The sequence below is a fragment of the Crassostrea angulata genome, chromosome 10 (assembly GCF_025612915.1).
Source record: "Crassostrea angulata isolate pt1a10 chromosome 10, ASM2561291v2, whole genome shotgun sequence".
Classification (NCBI taxonomy): domain Eukaryota; kingdom Metazoa; phylum Mollusca; class Bivalvia; order Ostreida; family Ostreidae; genus Magallana; species Magallana angulata.
Window position 1 is genome coordinate 6151112 of NC_069120.1, and position 23296 is coordinate 6174407.

The window sequence follows — 23296 nt, forward strand, 5'->3', positions numbered from 1 at the left end:
AATTTCTGGATATACTTTTTTTATTTCTAAAGGTTTCAGAAATAAGATCTATAAATTGCCATACGCTAAAAACTACATATGTATGATGATGATGATATGAGAGAGAGAGAGAGAGAGAGAGAGAGAGAGAGAGAGAGAGAGAGAGAGAGAGAGAGAGAGAGAGATTAACCAAAATCGATTTGGTAAAGAAATTTATAAATGTTTTATCTGCTTTTTCATATCGATTATATTTTTCATTGTCTCAAGTTTTTCTTTGCCGACTATAACTGTGTGATAAAAAAATCTTTTAAGTCGGCAATTAAAATAACCTACATCTTTAGAAATATAGTATAGTTATTCATTCCACATTTTCCCGAATCCACTCGATACCCAAGTGCCATGTCTAAACGACCAGTGTTAAGCATTCGGGTAATAAAAATCCGGTATTTTTTAATCCCAGACAGACAACAGATTTGTATCTGTATATATACATACACAAAGTAAGAAAAGGTATACCGTCTATAATAAAAATGGCTTTTTAGCGCTGACTTCCAATCAGTAAGAAGACAATCATATAACAGTCATTAAACAGTGAATTTCAAATTATTTACATCCGTAGACAATACCCCGTTACTAGAAAAAAATGCTTACATACTTTTTTGACGCCAAATATACATTAGCTTCTAGCCTCATTACTTCATGTTACCTGTAGTAGATCTTATTTAAATGCTTAAATATTCGTACGAGAGAGAGGGAGAGAGACAGAGAGAGAGAGAGAGAAAGAGAGAGAGAGGGATATTTTATAGTGTTCAGGAAATCAATATAAACGCAACATTTGTCAATAAACGCATGTATACATGCATACATATCTAATTGTTTGTATAAATACAAAACAGTCCTTCTTTTAAAGCCATGTAGAATACTTAAAACGTTGGTGCATTGTTAAATGTTGTGTGCATACAATCATTGAGATGGCGGCATTTCTTTGATGCCGGTGTAATGAAAAATAATGACCCCCGTAGAATAATGACCAGGGGTCATTTTTCTACGTAGAGTAATGACCCCCGGTCATTATTCTACGCAAAAAAATGACCCCCCGGTCATTATTCTACGTAGAAAAATGACCCATTTGCCTGAAGAATAAGTGTCATTTTGATAAAAATGAGCACACTCCACATGAAGAAAAGTGACCCCAGTAGAATAATGACCCCCTTGTAGATTAAAGTTTTTCAGTATATTTTTTTATTATTTGTGAAATAGTCTTAACACTATTGTAATTTTTACTGCTGCAGTTTACAGAAAGTAACAGAAATTATAATTCATATTCAAATAAACTTAAAGTGAAAGAAGAAATATATCTTAGAAAATAAAAATCCTTCCGTTATAACAAGATATTGAGGTATTGTATCGGGGTATGGTTGTCATCTTAACAATTACATTTACATATATCTATGGTGTTCCGATTGGGCCACTTCGACCTAAGTTGCAAGGACGATAGTGCGAAGGCGAAGGAGCAAAAGTGCGAAGATGCGACGACGAAGCGCGAAGATGTGATGCCTAAAGTGCGAAGGTGCGAAGGAGCGATACTACTATCGCTCCTTCCCAACTTTGCACTCTGGCCTTCGCATCTTCGCACTTTCGCCTTCGCCTTTTTTATTACATTCAGCAAGTCTCGGTCGATTACATAGAATTTAATACAGGCACCGTACTCGCCAAGGTTTTCCGATTAATCCATGCTATTATTGGTACGCATGCACTAGGCCATCGCGCTTACTATGAATGTTTATAAATATTTTAAAGCAATATGAGCTGCATTTTTCATGTTGATTTTTTTTTTACTAAAATGTTCTTTTCTACTAAAATGACAAAAAATTCATGGTTTTTAAATTTCTGTTAGGCATACTTTTGTGGAAAAGGCCGTTAAGCAGCCTTATTTGGAGCAAAATTGAATTATTGTCGTCCTGTACAAAATTTGATTTGCTATATATTTGTTAGAAGAGAAATATTTCCTTTGACAAAAATTAATGATTTTTTCAAATTTTATTTTTCATTAATGTTTAATTTATATGCAGACTTATCATTCTAGCAGATTTTTGCAGCAAAATAAAATTCAAAAAAATACAGCTCATATTGCTTTAATGTGTACGTGTAACATATATGTTTACCAGTGCTGGCTATGCCTAATCATTATATACTCCACACAAAATTTAATGTCCGCCATAATGTGTACATATGCACTTCCAGACTCCTGTCATTTACCAGCCGTCTGTTTACCGTGGACCAAACACAGTAACATTCTAATTTCATTATGCGACACTCCTTGCTCATACATGGATCTAGAGGGGGAGAGGGGGTCCGCCCCCCGGAAAATTCAAAATTAATAATTTTACGCAGTAAAAGGGGAGAGGGAGTCCGGACCCTATCCCCCTGGATAATTTAATTTCATTAATTTTATAAAAAAAAAAAAAATTCAAAAATATGCCTCGGAATCCTTTAAACGACGGAGAGCTCCGCAATTATAAAACATAGGTCATCACAGATTACAAAGCTCACCGAGACGAGGCATCACCTTTTTGAGGCATCACCTTTATGAGACCACCTTTATCATATTATATGAAAACCATCCTTTATGATCTTGGATATTCATGGATTCTGTTTTGACACAATATCGTATATCATCTGTTAAAAAATTGTATGATAATCATATGTTCATATGTTAATCAATACGATAATATAAAATTAAAATTGCATCCTGTCATACTTATAATATATATCATATAAAACCATTAAATACCGTAAAAAAATTGTGAGATATGATATTGTAACGTATGATATGACATTGTATTGTGTTATACATTATAATTGTATTTGATCAAATAATAGAATATCATAAAACATAATACAATATAGTATTATATGAAACAATATCATATTGCAATAATACATCATAACATTGAAACATATGATGTTATATTGTATAATTAAGCATTGAATCATTTTTTTTTAAAGATGTGGTCTCATTACTGCAACGGTGTGTGCATACAAATTGTATAACGCGCGCTAGCGCATTATGAAAATTTGTTTGCACTCATAGTTGCAGTTATAAGACCTCATCTTTCAAAAAATAATGATTCAATGCTTAAATTTACGTTTTTTAAACATGTATTTCCTTCCCGCAAATATGATTTGTTTTTAAAAAGCTCTGTCTTATTCAACGAGTTATGCGAAATTAACGGAATGGCCACTGGAACAGCCGAAATATGCTGACAAATATAGTGCACAGCGTTTTAAATTCTAATAACACAATTTTATTTTTCTTCCTGTAATTTAATGAATTTGCTCTTAGTAAACTAAGAAATTAATCAATTTAAGTCATTTAACTGTCAAAATATATTTACATCAATGAAATATTTATCAGCGTAAGTATATTAACAGGTCGTTATCCGGTTTGAAGTCGCGAGAAGAGTCAGTTCCTGTTCTTCGAGAAATACTGAAGGAATACTAAATGTATTCATAAGCACCAGATTTGGTGATTGGATCTTCTGTGTTGTGCGTAAATATCACTCAAATCAACCAATGCAATTTAATAAAGGGAAAGAAAGTAAATATAAATATTATAGTATGATATTGTATTGTATGATACTGTATCATATTTGACATATAATATGATATTGTATTAATTAATTGATACAATTCCATGGGATAAAGTAAAATGTTATGTAATACAATTATATTATACACATTGTATCATATGATACAATAATATATATTAAAATATCATAAAATACAATTTCCTGTGATTTGATAATATATCATATAAACCAATATCATATTATACAATATCGTATGATACGATATTTTTTAATATTGTATCATAAAAATCAAAACTATACATAACAATATCAAGATACAATATCATATTATAAAATATAAAAAAAATTGATACAATATTTTATCGTATCAAATAACATTTTACAATATAACATATGGTTTTATATTGTATCCTATTAAACAATAGTGTTTCATATCATACAATACTTTATCATAGGAATCATGTTATATCATTTAACAACATCTTCATCTTTCTATCAAGCAGGTTTGAGTGAGGTAGGAGATTTCTCTAGCATCTTTGATAATGGAGATCAGGCTCTGCATCTAAAGCAACCTCTACGTTTCATTTATAATATAGTTAAATCAATTATGCAAGCTATCATCTATTAAACATGTGACCTGTTCCAAAAAACTAAACCTCATCAACAATCATCAACCTATGGCTCTGATTCAGCATTTAAGCCTGTCAGGTTTATCAGTATCATAAGACGCGCCATCCATACAAGTTTAATGAAGTTAGGACCAGTAGTAACTAAGATATAATCATTAGAGGGCACCTGCAACAAAAACTTTAACCAGGTCCAAAAACGTTAACCTCCTCCAGCATCCGAACCTATAGCCCAGATTCAGCACTCAAGCCTGTCTGGTGCATCGGTATCATAAGACACACCCTCCATGCAAGTTTGGTGAAGTACGGACCAGCAGTAACTTAGATATTGCTATTAAAGGGCACCTGCAACAAAAAACTTTAACCTGCTCCAAAAACCTATAAAACCTCCTCCAGCATCTGAAAGTTTGGAACCAGATTCAGTAGGTCCATATGCATCATTCATGTAATTTTGGTGAAGAGAGGACAAATAATAGCTTAGATACAGGAGCTAAAACTAAAACTTTAACCAGCTCCGGACGCCGACGCCGGGGGTATAGCATATGCTCCCATTGACTTCGTCTCGGTGAGCTAAAAAGGCGAAAGCGCGAAGTTTCGAAGGCGAGAGTGCAAAGTTGCAAAGGCGAAGAAGCAATAGTAGTATCACTTCTTCGTCTTCGCAACTTAGCACTTTCGTCTTCGCATCTTCGCGTTTCGCCGTCGCATCTTCTATATTTTTCATATTGTTCACGAAGGATTTCCACAATACAAACTGCTGGGTATACAAGTTCATCACCCAGAATTAATGATGAAACCAAAATTATGAAAAGTTTACTCCACTGTTAGGCATTATAACCAAGCTGAAGTTAGTAGGCACTGACAGCAGCCATTACGCCAGTAGAGGTTAACGGCCAATAAGGAAAATCGTCAAAGTACTGAGAGCACTGGTACAGAAAATATATTTTCCTTTATCCTCGACATACTTTAGTTTAGTTAATATCAAGATGATTAATGCTTCAATAGTTTTTATGAGCATTGGTAACTTTGGATACAATAAAGATCGTGTGATCAAAATCAAGCGGGATATAAACCCTTAACATGGGCCCGAACCTCTTATCAACGCTTTTAGAAACAATCTTTTCTTATTATAAGTGTTTATTATCTATTTAGATTTACTATAGTCAGGTACTCTTCACAAATTTGCTCCAAAAGAATAAAGTCTATTCATGTTCACAAAACATTACAACAAATGTTTAGAATATTGATGTTCATGTATTACGTAGAAGAAAACAAAACTAACGCAAAATGATTTTTTTAAAAATCACTTACCCCAAGAAATGTAAATAAGAAGTATTCATATTCCTACGTTACCTGCCCCTTAGTCTTTTTCCATAAAGATATATACATGTATCATTCTTCGATTGACCATTCATTCACTAATGAATATTGCTTATATCATTACAACAATTATTCTTTCATGATTATTGTTCGTTAATTATCACACAATATCCTCATTGTGTATGAATTTTTCTTTATTTGCGTCATTTCCCGCCGTATGTCGACGAGAGAAGTAACGTAACTGTTAACAATCAATTTGTGGCAATGTCAGAGTGTTTTGCGTGTGCTTGCTTCGGATACGAAAAACTATATACAGCGATTTATTTACAAGTTCGGTGTTTATAACTTCAAAATCAGTTCAACAGAGTAAGAAATTAAGTAATTTCAAAGTCATTTCTTGGATACGGGGTAACCAATTTCTATTCATGTTTACGGGGGGGGGGGGGGTCATTTTTCTTCATGTTTAACATGAGGAAAAATAACCCCTGGGTCTTTTTTCTTCAGAAAAATCCAATTATTCTTCAGCTAGGGGGGTCATTATTCTACGTAGAAAAATGACCCCCGGTCATTATTCTACGGGGTCATTATTTGTAATGAAGAATAATGACCCCCGTAGAATAATGACCCCCTTGCTGTAGAATTATTGGATTTTTCTGAAGAAAAAAGACCCAGGGGTCATTTTTCTTCATGTTAAACGTGAAGAAAAATGACCCCCGTAAAAGATGACCCCTGCTGTAAACAAGATTAGAATTTGGTTACCCAGTATCCCGACAAGGTATCTTACTTAAGAATTACTAGAATTTTCACTCTGTTTAATTGCTTTTGACGTTATAAACACCAAACTTGTAAAGAATTCGAATTCGTGTATATAGTTTTTCATATCCGTAGCAAACACACACACACACACACACACACACACATTGCCACAAACTGATTGTTAACAGTTACGTCTCCTCTTTCGTCGACATGTGGCGGAAAATAACGCTGCACTTGTGTAGAAATCTGCTGAACTATACTTGATTCTTTACCATGAATAATTCTTAACAACATATCATATAGTTTATTATTTAAAGACGATATTTCATTTACAAAATGTATGCACATCTCGCTAAACTTTGATTTAAATCTCGATTTTACAATTTATTAGCAACAAATTGCCAAGTTTGCACGTGTGTGTTAGAAATCTGTGCAGGTGGTGCTACTGTTGCAAAGCCATTCCGTGATATAAAAAAAAAAACAAATGAAAAACAAATTTATGATAAATATTGAGGAATTAAATTGTGTGATAACTAACAAACAATTTTTCATTCATGAAAGAATAATTGTTGTAATAACACAAGCAATATTCATTGGTGAAAGAATTGTCAAACAAAGAATTATTATATATATATATATATATATATATATATATATATATATATATATATATATATATATATATATATATATATATATATATATATATATTAGTGCTGGGAAAAGGGATTTCAAGATTGAATGTCCCTCTGATATGAAAGATAACTTCTGTAGAAAATATTCTCACTTTGTTTCTGATAACTCATAATTATGAAGGCAACAATGACAACAAGCAACAAGAGAGTCGGTACGTTCTGTGCCCCATTTTACGCTGGAAGGCGACATCTATTTTAATTCAAATATTAAAAGATGAAATTTGAACGGAACGAACTGAATCTCAATTTTTCAGGGGGGTGGGGGCGCACAAAAGTTAGATTGTTTTACCAAAAAGTACAAGAAATTTAAATTAATCATATTGATTTTAAGAGGTAATATCTATGTTGGGTTTTTTTCCGAATATACCTTAATTATAATTATGTACTAGAACAGTCAATCAACAATACGTGTTTGATGGTTTAGGCCAGAGAATCTTTAGATAGAGAATTTTTATTTCTCTTGATCGCTCGTCCACAAAGGTAAATGAATTAGAATTCGGAAAAACATACTAAGACAATTGCAAACTCTAGAAGTTATTTGAAACTTATAACATTATAAATGTTTAAAAGTGATTCAGGTTTTTCTGTTCTAAAAGATCAGATATGGGGAAACAAAAAAAAAGAAGAATATCCCATTTTATTCAAGATAATATATATTCCTATATTGAGATTATACTAATTACTTGAAGATCATTCATTTTATCCCCTTTATGTGTTAAATATAACAAAAAGCTCTGGTTTGATTTTTTTTCATTCTAAAACATATGGATCTATTTACTATTATCTTATCCAAGTTTAAAAACAGAAAACCTTTTATGAAAAATTAAAAGCTATTGTAATTTTTCATATACTGTATGTAAAACCTTCAATTAATAGTTCATGATAAAGAAAGATAACTCTTGCTGTTGGAAGAAAATTTTGTTACAAACCTAAACAACAAAGTGCTCTTCTCAACTAAAAAGCAGTGTTTCACTATGTTTTGTAAGATAATTTGACATTGTATATAACTAAATTTTATTTTCATATGCATTTAATATTTTTAATTTTATGCTGCGATAATAAAGTTTTGTATTTTTTAATCACTTTGTCTAATTTTCTTCATATCATGATTACACACACTGTCAATTTTGGAGAAATCTAGTAGCGCTTAATCTCTTTAATTTTGTTTCATTGGAATCTCTTGGTATTAACTTTGATGAAAATCAAAACGATATTTTCTAAAAAGATATATGGTAAAATTAATACCGGATGGATATTTCACCTTTAAAAAAATCATTTTACGTTAGTTTTGTTTTCTTTTACGAACATGTACATGTAATACATATACATCGATATTCTAAACATTTGCTCTAATGTTGTATTTGTGATCATGAATATACTTTTTAGCTCACCTGAGCTGAAAGCTCAAGTGAGCTATTCTGATCAGATATTGTCCGTCGTCCGTCTGTCCGTCCGTCCGTCTGTCTGTCCGTCTGTCGGTCTGTAAACTTTTTACATTTTGAACTTCTTCTCTAAAACCGCTGGGCCAATTTCAACCAAATTTGGCACAAAGCACCCTTATGAGAAGGCAAATATAAATTGCAGAAATGAAAGACCGATCTTTATTCAAAGCGGAGAAAACCTCGAAACTGTAGAAAAAACGGGGTGCATTTTAATAAATCTTCTTCTCAAGAACTATTGAGTCAAATTCAACGTAATTTTGCATAAATAATCCTTAGGGAAAGAAAAATATAAATTGCAAAAATTATCGGCGAATTCTGTTTCAATTTGAGTAATTTACGAAAATAAAAATAAAGAGATAATCGCGGTCAATCAGTTTATAACTTCGGGTTCGGTATTCCATATCGAAAACGAACGTTCTTTGTACAAAGCAGCCATGTTTGAATGTTGACTCATGACAAACGGGTCAAACTGACAAAGATAAATTTGCCTGTTGTGCAACAGTTGACGTACGAAGGGATACTTGAAACATGCTAATATATTTGTGCCGATTTCGTGAAGTGAATTGAGGTTAAATCTTTCAATGCGTTGACATTTCACTCGTGACCCTGTTTTTACGTTGTTTTGAATTTCGTTTATGCTTTATGGAAATATCGCCTGTATTTTGGAATTTTTACGTATCGAATCAAATATAGACTTCGGTAAATCAGACAGTTAATTGTTTACCTGCGCAAAATGAGCAAAATATGATGCACTAACAACATATTACATTATAGATACTATACACTCTATTGGTAATTCGGTACGATCTCTACGTTATGGCTGATTATAATGAAACGTGTTTTGTTAAGATGCTCTGCATTTTCAGTTTAAACGGAGATTGTTTTTGCTGCTAGAAATATATAGGTATAAATATATATTATTAAATATATATAAATATATATATAAAAAAAAAATTGTGCTCTTTCTTTGTTTTTAATTTAGTGTATGTTTCTTTTGTTTTAATTGTTTACAATTTTTTCTTTATTAACCATATTCAGCTGTGTCAAGTTTTGAATTATAAGCAAGATACCGAGCTTTTCTCTTAGAACTGAGGCCATGCTTTTGTTCATTCGAATAGGAAATACCAAGTTATGTATCTTGCTTATAATTCTACGATTGATGCTGAAATTTTGAATGCTCAATAGAAATGTCTTGCCAAAAGGATGATATGCTGTAACTACTTTCTGGTGCACTTTCTTCAACGATGAATTGCATAAAATCTACATAAAGAAGATGGGTGAATAAAGCGTGTAAAATGCCCATATGAGGAGTGATTTGATACTGCAAAATTAAAATATCATTCAATCTAATAATTGTTTTAAAAATAATTAAAACAATGTATATTAAATGCAACATCGGTTTGTTAACCTTAAATATTTTAAATACTTGTAATACATGTAGGTTGATTCAAACTGGCGTATGTGTCTCAAAACCTCCAAATAATGTCATTTTTATAACTTCAATGCCTTTTCTTTGATAGAATGGGTCTGAACTCCATATTTTTGGTATAGTCTAAATGCGGTTTAATGGAATTTAAACCGATTTTAATCAACAAAAATGTGGAAAGATGACCCACTATACTTTAAAAATGTCATTTTGTAGCCCAACAATTGAACGTTTTAGAAAAATAGTCCGTTAAAGTCCGTAAATTCGTGGCCAACGTCTCATAAAGCATTTAAACAACACACTTTGTTGTGAATAAAATGGCTCAGTGGTTAGAGCACCAGGCATTAGGTAACTTAATAGAACATAGGTTTTTAGGTTGTAGGTTTGATGCCACCAAAACTTTAGGATTTATTACTTTTTTCTTATCATTTTTTGAAAAATGTCAAACTGAATATAGTTAGAAACTAGACACGATCTCGTTGCGAGCAACGAGGAGGTCTTCCGTCTGATTTTATAATTTGAGATATATGTTCGATCTTGATTTTGCTATTTAACAGCTAAACATGATTTAGAATAGAAAAACAGGGTCTACATTCTAAGGGCCAGATACTATTTTGTTTCAGGGATAAGAGCTTTGTTCAACAAGTGTTTAGAAATTCGTCACCGTTCATGAGATATCTGAGAAAAAAAAGTTTTAGGGGCCAGTCCCTTATCTACTTATTGGAGCCGCTGAACCAAATTTTGAAGGTTGCATTTTGTAAAGTATATCATTTTGAGCATCTTTTCTTCTATACTGCATTTCTAAATATTTTCCTTTTTGAGATATAGGTGGTCATAGTTTATGGACTCTTGACCCCTAAAAAATCCTTATTACATAACACATGAATAAATCATTACATTACTTAGATACAGTAAGATACTGTAAGATAAACATATTTGCTTCTATAGCCTTTCATTAAATTTCCCTCAGTAAACAGCTACAGATTAAAAGATTTTAGAGCCCTTTAGTTCCCTAATTTTAGGGGCCAGCCCCTTTTTCTTGATATCAAATAAAAGGTCATTTAAATCTCAACACATTTTGTTCAACAACTGTTTAGAAATTCGTTACCGTTCTTGAGATATATGGGAAAGAACGTTCTAGGGGCTAATCCCTTTACTCCTTATAGGGGCCGTTTAACGAAATTTTGAAAATTGCCTATTATTTAGTACATCATTCTTGGTATCTTTTCTTCTATACTCCATTTCAAAATATTTTTCCTTTCTGAGATATTGTTGATCAAAATTCTATAATTGTGGCCCCTAAAAACCTCTAATTATGTAACACATGATAAAATCATTACATTGCTTGGATACATAACTGTAAGATAAACATTGCTTCTATAACCGTTCACAAAAATATCCCTCAGTAAAGGGCTACAGATAAAAAAACTTTAGAGCCCTTTGGTCCTCTAATTTTAGGGACCAGCCCCTTTTTCTTGATACCAAATAAAAGGTCATTTAAATCCCAATCCATTTTGTTCAACAATTGTTTAGAAATTTGTTACCGTTTTTGAGATACTGTAAATTCCTTATATTACGCGAGTACTTAATTCCGCGATCCCGCTGTTTTGTATCAAATGGCGAGAATATAAAATCGCGAACGCGGAACATTTACCCATATTTCTTATAGTTATCAACTCTCAGAAAATAATTGCGAGGTTTTAAAATCCGCGAGGGATGCTTCTCGCGATTTTACGCGGATATAAATTCCTCGCGTTTAATTAGGAATTTACAGTATATGGGAAAACCAATTTTAAGGGCCGATCCCTTAACTCCTAATAGGGGCCGTTAAACAAAATTTTAAAAATTGCATATGATTTAATACATCATTTTGAGCATCTTTTCTTCTTTACTACATTTCAAAATATTTTTCTTTTCTGAGATATTGGTGATCAAAATTCTATTATTTTGACCCCTAAAAACCCCTTATAATGTAACACATGATAAAATCATTACATTGCTTGGATACATAACTGTAAAATAAACATATTTGCTTCTATAACTGTTCACAAAATATCCCTCAGTAAAGGGCCACAGATGAAAGACTTTAGAGCCCTTTGGTCCTCTAATTTTAGGAGCCAGTCCCTTTTTCCTGATATCAAATGAAAGGTCTTGTAAATATAAACTTTTTTTGCATTACAAGTGTTAACAAAATATTTTTCAGAAAAGAGATAAACTAAGAAAACCAATAAAAATTATGACGCTTTTTAGTCTCAATTTTCAGGACCAGGCAAGCTTGAACGCCTTTTGAGCATGACAAATATGAATGCCAAATTGCACATCTACAATCTCTTGTCTACAATCCCTGAAAGTTTGAACTCAATATCTTTTACCGTTTAGGAGGAGATCCCTGGACAAGCCGACCGTCTGAAAATCGCTAAAACGTCATTTTCTCAAGAACGGCAATGACGTCATCAAAATAAAAAAAATGCAAATTAAGTTCTGATTAATAGCTATTAGATCTGAAAGTTTCACGAAAATCGGTTCAGCCATTTCTTAGAAATCCTCTGCACAAATTTTGTAAGAAAAAAAATAATAACTAGACACGAGGTCTTCCGTCCGATTTTTAGAAGAGGAAATGAAATTGCCTTTGATATTCATTAACGAAACATATCAGGAAATGCGGAGGGGGGATCTAAAGTGCGATGGGTGAAAGATTATATACCCCTTTGGATCTTGAATTTGAAGGGGCAGCCCCTTTTTCTTGATGTCAAAAGAAAGCTCATGTCAAGTCAAACACATTATGTTCAACAAGTGTTTAGAAATTATATACCTTTCTCGAGATATCTGGAAAAGATCATTTTAGTGGCTAATCCTATAACTCCTTTTAGGGACCGGTAAACAAAATAAATGGTGGTGACATATTGTTAAGCACATTATTTTAGAGCATGTTTTGTTCAATTTTATTTTTCAAGATTTGTCTCCATTTTGAGATATCGAAGATTGAAATTTCTTACCTCTGGCCCCTTAGAATCCCTAATTACGTAACAAAGGGGTAACTAATTGTCATAGGTTGAGAATGTGTCGATGAACATAATTATTTCTATGTATTACAAAATATTTCACAATTAAAAGTTATTATTAAAATATTTCTAGCCCCTTAAAATTCCTAATTACGTAACATATGAGAAAACTTTTATCATAAATGGATACATTGCTGAAAGATTAACATTTTTGCTTCTTAACATATTAAAAAATATTTCTCAGAAAAGTGCTCTGGATGAAAAACTTCAGAGCCCTTTTGGCCCCTAAATCGAGGGACCAGTCCCTTTTTCTTGATATCAAATAAAAGGTCTTTTGATATCAAACATATTTTGTGCAACAAGTGTTTAGAAATTCGTTACCGTTCTTAAGCTATCTGGAAAGGAACGTTTTAGGGTCCGACCCCTGATCTCCTTATTGGGGCCACAAAACGAAATTTTTATAGTTGAATATTGTTTAGATAGGCATTCTAAGCATCTTTTATTCTATATTGCTTTTCAAAAGATTTGTCCTTTTTAGGATATAAGTGATCGATATTTTGGACTTCTGGCCCCTCTGAACCCTTAATTACGTAACGCATGAAATTTGTTTTATAATGTATAGTTGATTACCTATAAGATGAACATTTTTGCTTCTTAAACATATTACAAAATATTTCTCAGTAAAGTGCTATGGATGAAAGATTTCGGAGACCTTTTAGTCCCTAATTTGAGGGGCCAGCCCCTTTTTCTTGAAGTCAAATGAAATGTCTCTTAAAATTAAACATTTTTTGTTCATCAACTGAAGAAATTCGTTACCGTTCTTGAGCTATCTGAAAAACAACGTTTTAGGGGCCCACCCCTTATCTCCTTAATGGGGCCACGGAACGAAATTTTGATAGTTGAATATTGTTTAGATAAGCATTCTGAGCATCTTTTATTCCAAATTGCTTTTCAAAATATTTGTCCTTTTTGTGATATATGTGACCGATATTTTGGACTTCTGGCCCCTTAAAATCCCTAATTACGTAACGCATGAAATTTGTTTTACAATGTATAGTTGAATAACAGTAATATAAACATGTTTGCTTCTTAATCATATTACAAAATATTTCTTAGTAAAGTGCTATGTAAGAAAGACTTTAGAGACCTTTTGACCCCATATTTGAGAGGCCAGTCCCTTTTCCTTGATATTCAAATAAAAGGTCATTTAAATATCAACACATTTTATTCAACAAGTGTTTAGAAATTCGTTACCGTTTTTGAAATATATGGGAAACAACGTTTTAGGGGCCGATCCCTTATCTCCTTTTAGGGGCTGTTTATCGAAATTTTGAAGATTGCATAATATTAAGTACATCATTTTGAGCATTTCTTCTTCTTTACTGCCATTCAAAATATTTTTCCTTTCTGTGATATGGGTGATCAAAATTCTGGACATATGGCCCCTAAAAACCCCTAATTACGCAACATATGATAAAATCATTACATTGCTTGGATACATAACTGTTAGATAAACATATTTGTTTCTATAACCTGTCGCAAAATATCCCTCAGTAAAGGGCTACAGATGGAAGACTTTAGAGCTTTTTGGTCCCCTAATTTGAGAGGCCAGCCCCTTTTTCTTGATATCAAGTGAAATGTCTTGTAAATATTGACTTTTTTTACATTACATGTGTTAACAAAATATTTTTCAGAAAAAAGATAAACTAAGAAAACCAATAAAAATTACGACGCTTTTTAGTCTCAATTTTCAGGACCAGGCAAGCTTTAACGCCTTTTGAGTATGACAAATATGAATGCCAAATAGCATATCTACAAACTCTTGTCTACAACTCCTGAAAGTTTGAACTCAATATCTTTTACCGTTTAGGAGGAGATCCCTGGACAAGCCGACCCTCTAAAAATCGCTAAAACGTCATTTTCTCAAGAACGGAAATGATGTCATCAAAATAAAAAAAAATGTATATTAAGTTCGGATGAATATCTGTTAGATCTGAAAGTTTCATGAAAATCGGCTGAGCCATTTCCGAAAAATCGTCTGCACAAATTTTGAAGAAAAAAAATAATAATAGGGAAAAAGAAACCGAACGAAAACAATAAGGTCTTCCGTTGGAAAACGGAAGACCTTAATAATAGGGAAAAAGAAACCGAACGAAAACAATAAGGTCTTCCGTTGGAAAACGGAATACCTTTATTATCCTTTTGTAAACTTGTATTATAACATATCAAATATATTTAATTGAAAAAGTGTTAAATTTGAAGTTGTATTTTATTTTTGAAAATAATGGATGGGCCTTGGTACAATAGAGCGACATGCCTGCCAATACATTGATTTGAATTATAGCTCTTTAACATATGTGACAACATTTTTCAGTGAAGTTTATTCTTCAGTCAAGTAAGTAAGGATATGAAATGTCATACGAAATGAATTCATGCCTGGTAAATGACAATCGTTTATAATGGAGAAGGCCAATTAAATTTTTCAATGTTTTTAATTTGAGGAATTGAGCGCATTTAGTCTGGTGCATTGAGGTCACACATAGGATTTTTAAAAATAAAATACAATAACTAGTAAGTAGTTGAGGTAGAAAATGTACCTTTATGCTCTGATGTATAGTGATAGGGGGGGGGGGGGGCTGAAATAAAAGAGAACTGGAAGTTAACCGTGAACACCAACTGAAAATTTAGTTATTTATATTGCATATAATCTTATTCCGGTAAAAATGGTATTCCATGAAGGTAAATATGTCAAAGATTATGTATATGCTAAAATAAGTGTAAAATTCGGATATTCAATTTTGGTTAATCTACCGAGGGTCCACATGGCACAATATCCTTTGAACGACCATAAATAGCCAGTGTTGCTCGGGTGAGCGATGTGGCCCATTGGGCCTCTTGTTTTTAGACAAATGTTTGAAGAGTACCTGACAATAGAACATTTTAAATAGGTAATAAACACTGATCGAATATAATAAGTGATTATTTCTAGAAGCGTTGATAAGTGGTTAAGGGCTCATTTTGAAGGTTTATACCCCCTTGATTTTGATCACACGAACTTAGAAACACATGCGTTGAGAAGAGGAAGTTTTTTTAATATTTATAACAAGGGTCTGGGGGCTATCATATCTAAATGTGTTAATTTAGCTCACTAGAACTTTGTCCTTTTTTTAAACTCTTCACAACAATATTGTGGTGAATGGTGGGCCGTTATCTCCCTTTTGTTTATACTGTACATCAAATCAGAGTAGTGCAGGAGACCTATAGGGCTATTATTTCCTGATCCCAAATTTGGGCTGTACGGGTACCACCATGTATTTCCGAGGGGTTTATATCTTCCTTGATCTTGATCACACGCGATCTTTACTGCCTCCGAAATTGTCAATGCTCCCACAAACTATTGATGTATTAACCATCTTGATATTAATTAAAGTATGCCGATGATAAAGTAAAATATATTTTCTGTTCGAGTACTCTCATTACTTTGACGATTTTTCTCATTGAATGGCTGCTGTAAGTGGCTGCTAACTTCGCATGGTTATAATGCCTAACAAGTTGCTGTCCTTTAAAAAATGACTACAATACGTGGACCATTTGCATGTGTTTCCAACGAAAACGTGAAAGCTTTAAGATTATCAGAGATTCCTCCGACTCTGGCCGCCCACTTGTTACCACTAAATTTGTACGTTGTATCACGTATAGCCCTCACTTTTTATCTCAGAGTTTGAACGATTAATACTTCAAAAATAATTTTAATCTATATAAATGAAGATTGCAAGTACAGTATCAGGCATTCGGCTAGTTCTACTATTTTGCGCATACGGTACGCTTCGCACTACTTTGTTAACTATGCAGTGACAGCTTTGTGTAAATTAATTTCATATTTTAATGCATTTTTCTTGAGATTTTAACTTTAATACAGTGACATAATAGTCCAATCTACACTTTGCAAAAGTTTTTCCCCTTTGCGGGGTCAACCCGAAGGTCACAAGGGAAAAAACAACTTTTCCCTTCTTTATGCAATCAAATATTTGGGCGCCCTCTGAAGGAATCTCTCAGAATTTAATTTATTCCTTCGATTTGTGGGTTGCCCCATCTTGGGGCAATCCAAATTCACAGCGGAAACGGATTTCTAATGTCAAATGACGAAATTACAACCCTCTAAACTACAAAGGCTACAGTGAGAAATATATGGGTTTTTCGCCAAAGATGGATGCCAAGGGACATAACTTTTGTAAAGTGTGGATTGGTTTATTATTTAATCATCTATTAATTACAGTCACATAATTATTCAATCATTTATCATTTACAGTCATAATTAAATGCTTAATTTATTTTAATCGGGAAGTACTCTAAGTTCGCCTACTGTAAAAGTAAAGTTAAGCTACATGTGTATTCGGAAAACAACAAAACATTGCAAATTATGCTATTTGATGCCAGTTGTAGTTTCGGCATAACATTACCTTATTTCATAATACTGAAAGTTCATATCACATGCCGATCATTTCTTTAAAATGAATTCTTTGTTTCTGTTACGTGTTCTGTTTACCGACACCTTACAATTACCGCGCCTTTGAACTTATGTGTGCATATGGCATGGAATCCCGATCCCGATTCAGATGAACGTGTGCTAGCCTAGTTCCCTGAGCTACCCATTACGCAAAGGAACCAGGCTAACTCATGCACAGACTGAATTTTCCCCACAGCATCCGGTTTAACCTCGCTTATATATTTTCTGCGTGGACCTCAGGGTCCACGCAACAATGGAGTTAACTTTTCATAATTTTGGTTTCATAATTAATTCTGAGTGATGCACTTGCATTCCCAGTAGTTTGTAGTAGGGGAAAATCGTCTATGTAAGTATAATTCATGAACAATATCGAGTCTACTCTTTTATCGCCAGTAAATAGAATTTTGTTTCATAATTTCTTGTATCTCAAAATAATTTTAATGTGTTGTCATTCGTTATAATGAGATATATACATGTACATGTAACTCGTTAAGATGACAACCATACCCCTATACAATACGTCAGTATCTTGTTAAAACGGAAGGATTTTTTTATTTTCGAAGATATACCCCTTCTTTCACATTAAGTTTATTTGAATATGAATTATAATTTTTCTTACTTTCTGTAACCTGCATATATTGTAAAGACTATTTCACAAATAATAAAAATATATACTGAAAAACTTTAATCTAAAAAGGGGTCATTATTCTACAGGGGTCATTTTGCTTCATGTAGAGTGTGCTCAATTTTATGAAATGACACTTATTCTTCAGGCAAAAGGGTCATTTTTCTACGTAGAATAATGACCGGGGGGCATTTTTCTGCGTAGAATAATGACCGGGGGTATTATTCTACGTAGAAAATGACCCCCGGTCATTATTCTACGGGGGTCATTATTCTACATTACACCGGCAATGCGACAAGCGTCTGAATTTAACGAGCTGCTGACAGAAAAGAGCTCTATAGGTGTGTTCCCGTTTTGCACACATTTGATAATTGAGTATAGAATAATAGGTGTGATAGCAATTATAGTCTGCTTTCAGTCAAAGATTTTAATTGGATTTTTACCTGTGTTTTATCAGCGCCTAATCGATGAAACAAGAAAATAGATATTTTGTTGAGTTTTAGGTCTAATAACTAACAGCTATCATCGTTTTTTCATTTGATAAAATAAAGATAATGATATTTTAGTCTTAAATTTCCGCTCACTAATAATATAAATTATAAACAATGATTTGACTTTTACATTTTTGTCCATTTACCTTTAATATAAAACTAAATAAATTGAGGAAAAATTGCTAAGCCAATTGGAAGCTGCTTCAATCGATAATTATATGACGAAGGGGAAAACTATATGTACAATCATATGGGGTATTCCGTGTTTCTTTTTACAACAGTTACTAAGTTGCAAAATATCTAAAACGCATGTTTATAATTGGCTGTTTGGTATCAACAGAAAGGAAACAGATCTTTATCACAAAATATTTCTCTCTTTGAAGTAGCAACCTTGTCTAGTAAAATCTTATGATCGACATCCCGCTTATATTGCGGGTCACTTTCTGGTTTTTCAAATAAGTAGCTAAATACATGAAGCACAAAAAAATCCGACATAAATAATAATTTCAATATTGATTCGATACTCAAACTGAAGAAAATGCATGAATTTATTTAGTTCTACATTTGATAGGCTTGTGAAAATATCTTTACAGTCTTTGAAGCATATAAATATGCCGATTTATCATTGCATCGTCATACAGTTTGTCTATTTATTTCGATTATTCAAGCCGCAGCATAAATGAAAAATATTTAGCAGCTTTTTCCCTAGTCACATATCCTCCATTTATATCAGCAAAAGTAATAATTAAATATTAACATATGATATTTTCTCTTCAAACTTGTAGCATGTGGAAGTTAAACAAAAGCACTACATATACAACATTATGCAATAATCTGTTTTGTTTAAAGAAATAGATAAAATTGTTCATGGCCAAATCGATATTTGAAATTAAATTCAAGAACATGGATATCAATTATTATGTAAATGTGCTTTTATGCAAGTTATATTGTAACATAAAATAAATGTAAACATCAATGGCGAGTAGGTATGTTTTATTTATTTTATTGTCGGTTAACCTTAAAGGAACTGTGATAAAGACTATAGCAATTAAGCAATTATCTCTCCTGATCAAATTCCCGTTTCGCACACATTTTTTCGATACCTAATTTTCAAATGTGTGCAAAACGGGAACAAACCGCTCTATATTGTACTGAAAAAAGCAGTTATTATTTTTGTTTTATGACAAAAAGAAAACGGAAAACATTCAAATCCATTTTTTAAAGATAAAATCGTTAAACAAAACACAAATAAGGAAGATAAAATAATCGGCACTTGGGGACTGAACCCGGGTCGCCTGGGCCAACACTCCAACACTCTAACGACTGAGCTACGCAGACTCTCGCTTTAGAACTTTGGAGCCCAAAATCTCGGGAATGCGTGGATCGATTTTAAAACAAATTTCCTTTTCGGATGTCTTGAGAGCGTCTCTATCGAATAAAAACATTAACAAAATTCAGGTCCAAAAAAATGAAAAATTAAGGTTTTTCATTTCATTCCGGTGACGACCGGAAGTAACGGCGGACGTTCGGATATGCGGAGGGCACTGCGGCTAGCAAGTTTCAATCATTCCTGAAAATTTGAAAGCCCTATGTTAAAAACCTTGAGAAAAACTGTGAACAAGCAAAAACGTAAAATTTTTAATACCTCGGTACCGAAAGTGACAACCAAAAAAATCTCGGGGAATTTTCTTACAAATTTTGTTATGAATAAGATTTGAAAGTTTCATGAAAATCGGCTGAAGTATTTTTGAGAAAAAGTGACAGAAAAAAACAATAATAATAATAGTGAAAAAGAAACAAAGCAATAACAATTAGGTCTTCCGTTGGAAACGGAAGAATTTAAAAAGTGAAAAAGAAACAATAGAATAACAGAAGGGTCTTCCGCTGATGACGGAAGACCTTAATAATAAGAAAAGTAAAAAAGAAACAATAGAATTATAGCAAGGTCTTCCGCTGAAGACCCTAATAATAAACGTGTACTGTGGAATCATTTTTATTCGTGGTGGTCAAAGTTCGTGGGTACCCAAAAGTGTGGACGTAATTTCGTTCGTAGTGTAATTGGATATTAAATCTAAATAATTTTGAACAAATGATTGTGTTTAGGTTCGTGGGGATGTAAATTCGTTGGCAAGGGTGAAATCCATGAACATAGGTCCCCCACAAACAATGATGATTATCAAGTAATCATTTTGGTCCCATGAGTCACTCAGGTAACCTATTGCAGCCATTTTCAGGAAATCTCCTTTTATTTTTCTGTGTACTGTATACTTGAATTAATCTGTATGCTTGTTGAGTGCATTATAAATAAAGCTGAATATGAAAAAGTTTATCAAAGCATCATATGAATGAAAATATTATATTTTGTGGATATAATAATTGTAAAATGCATAAGAACGCTGATAAAAGCGTTCGTTATTTAAAAGATCTGATAGAGCATTTAAATTAAATTGATATGTGGGAAAAGCTAAATCTGGATATGACAGGTTTTACTTGGTGTGATGCTAAAAAGGGGAATTAATAACGTAATAATTAACCAATCGTTTCATTATGAATAAACAATATTTAAGGTTTAACGGACTCAAACGGAAACAAAATTTGCAATCAAAGATTTTTAAAAATTCATTTATGGCATATATAAAACAAAAAGAAGACCGGGATATTGGAAATTAAATGTGTTCTATGTCGAAAATGAAAATAAATAAACCTATCATAAGCACTATTGGAAAAATTGAAAAGTTAAAGATGATATTTTTAATTTTGAACAATATGAAAAAAAATCTATTATTGTCCAAAATTAATAAAATAAAGTGCTAAACAAGCAAAATAAAAAAGAAGGTACTGAATTTTTAACTATAAAAGGCTTAAGACATTAAAAGCACAATGACAAAAAATCAAAAGAAGCTCAAATAAGATCAAAGGTTAAAATGAATTAAGGAAGAGGAATCAAATTTATAATATATTTTAGCTTACAAAACCCCAATAATTGCCAAACAATGCTAAAAAATAATAAAAATAAAAGAAGGATCGAAAAACATTAAAACGAATGCAATTTAAGGAGAAATACTCATTGTTTATGAAGAACTGTATTCTAGTATATAGTAAATATATAAAATAAAAAAATGATTGATATCTATCTCAAATAAAGAAGTTCTTAAACTTGAAAATGATGACACTTGATTAATTATTAGAATTGAAGAAGATCTTATGAATAATGCAGAGAAGCTGTATAAAACAGGTAAAAAGATAATTCCCTTGGGTTGGATTGTCCTCTAAGTAATATTTATCAGTGTTCACAAGACCACATTGGTCCTTTTTTTCTATAAAGCACTTAAAGATTTTTTTCATTAAAGCGAATTATCATATTCACAAAGGAATAACAATTAACAACTCCGAGCTTAAAAATATCTAACAAGCAGATGGTATAAGTTTAGCTTTAAAAGAAGAAAATTAAATGGATCACGCTCTTAACATGTATACTTAATGAATTTTGCAAAACCGCAGGATCAAAAATAAATATAAATAAAACAGATTGCGTTCTATTAGGAACTCTAAAGAATCTATATAATAAAAATTTTGGAAGTTAAAATTACCAATAAAGCTGTCAGGTGTCTGGAAAATTTTATTGGTCACGATTAAAAGGAGTGCTTTCATAACAACTGGATAAACATTTTCCACGATATCGAAAAATAATTTGAATCTTCTTGGAAAAGTTGTAAATTGACCAAATCACGTAAATTCAGTCAGTATTCGAGTTATAAGCAAGTTCAGAGCTCACAATTCTTTGTTATGTAAACAAGGCTTGTGCCATGTTTCTGTTTACATTCGTTCAATATACGGTAAAATGTTTTTTTTAATGATTAGTTTTAATTTGAACATAAGTACACAGTTTCTTGCAAAAATCACATTTATTAAGGTCTTAAGCTGAAAAAATCAAAATGTAAACAAAAACATGACCTGACCTTTGTTTAGATTACAAAGAATTGTAAGCTCGGTATCTCACGTAAAACTCGACGACTGACGCTCAAATTTTGGTTAACTATTTGAAATGCTTTACGGAAGCATTGTATACATTAAAAACGGAAAAATAAATTTTGACTAAAATCGTGACCATGGCCCGTCTAAAGTTAAAACTATCTTAACAGGGCGTGGTCACGATTTTGGTCAAAAATTATTTTTCCGATTTTTATGTTTACGATGCTTTAGTAAGGCATTTTCAATAGGAAACCAAACTTTGAGTGTCATTTGAAAAAGAATGTTTACTGGTATATTAAACCTTTGTAAACAAAAACAGGGCACGAGCCTTGTTTACATGACGAAGAATTGGGAGGCCTGTATCTTGCTTAAAACTCATCGGCTGCACCAAAATTTCATTTGATCATTAAGAATGCCTTTCCAAAGCATTGTAAATAATAAAAACAGAAAAATAAAATTTGACCAAAATCGTGACCATGCCCCTTTAAAACGTATCTCTTAAAGTGACTGCAATTGGGAAGAAGATAAGTGTACATCTGAAGTAGGCCTAACTATGCATTGAACAAACTTTAGTTTAAAATGCGATATGCTTGCTTTTCTGTTTCACGAATTTTTGCCCTCCCCCAATTTGCCATTGCAAGTTGTTAAGATTGACATCTCAAGTGCTATTTTGCAGAATCTCCAGATCTGAATCTCAGAACACCGACTTCTAAATAAATTGTTACTGAGTTCTTAATTAGCTCAGGTGAGCAGTGTTGCTTCTGAAACTCTAATAAAATATAAAAATCTGAAAATGGGAAAGGCACAGTGCATTTCTCAAAGTTGCTGTTTTCACTTCCTGCTTCCATTTTAGCACAAACTATCC

General features: G+C 32.3%; 1 protein-coding gene across 1 annotated transcript in view; it reads left to right on the forward strand.

The window, feature by feature from the left end:
• LOC128164822 (uncharacterized) overlaps positions 1-23296 on the forward strand; it is a 52438-nt gene that overhangs the window by 3401 nt on the left and 25741 nt on the right. The window lies entirely within an intron of this gene.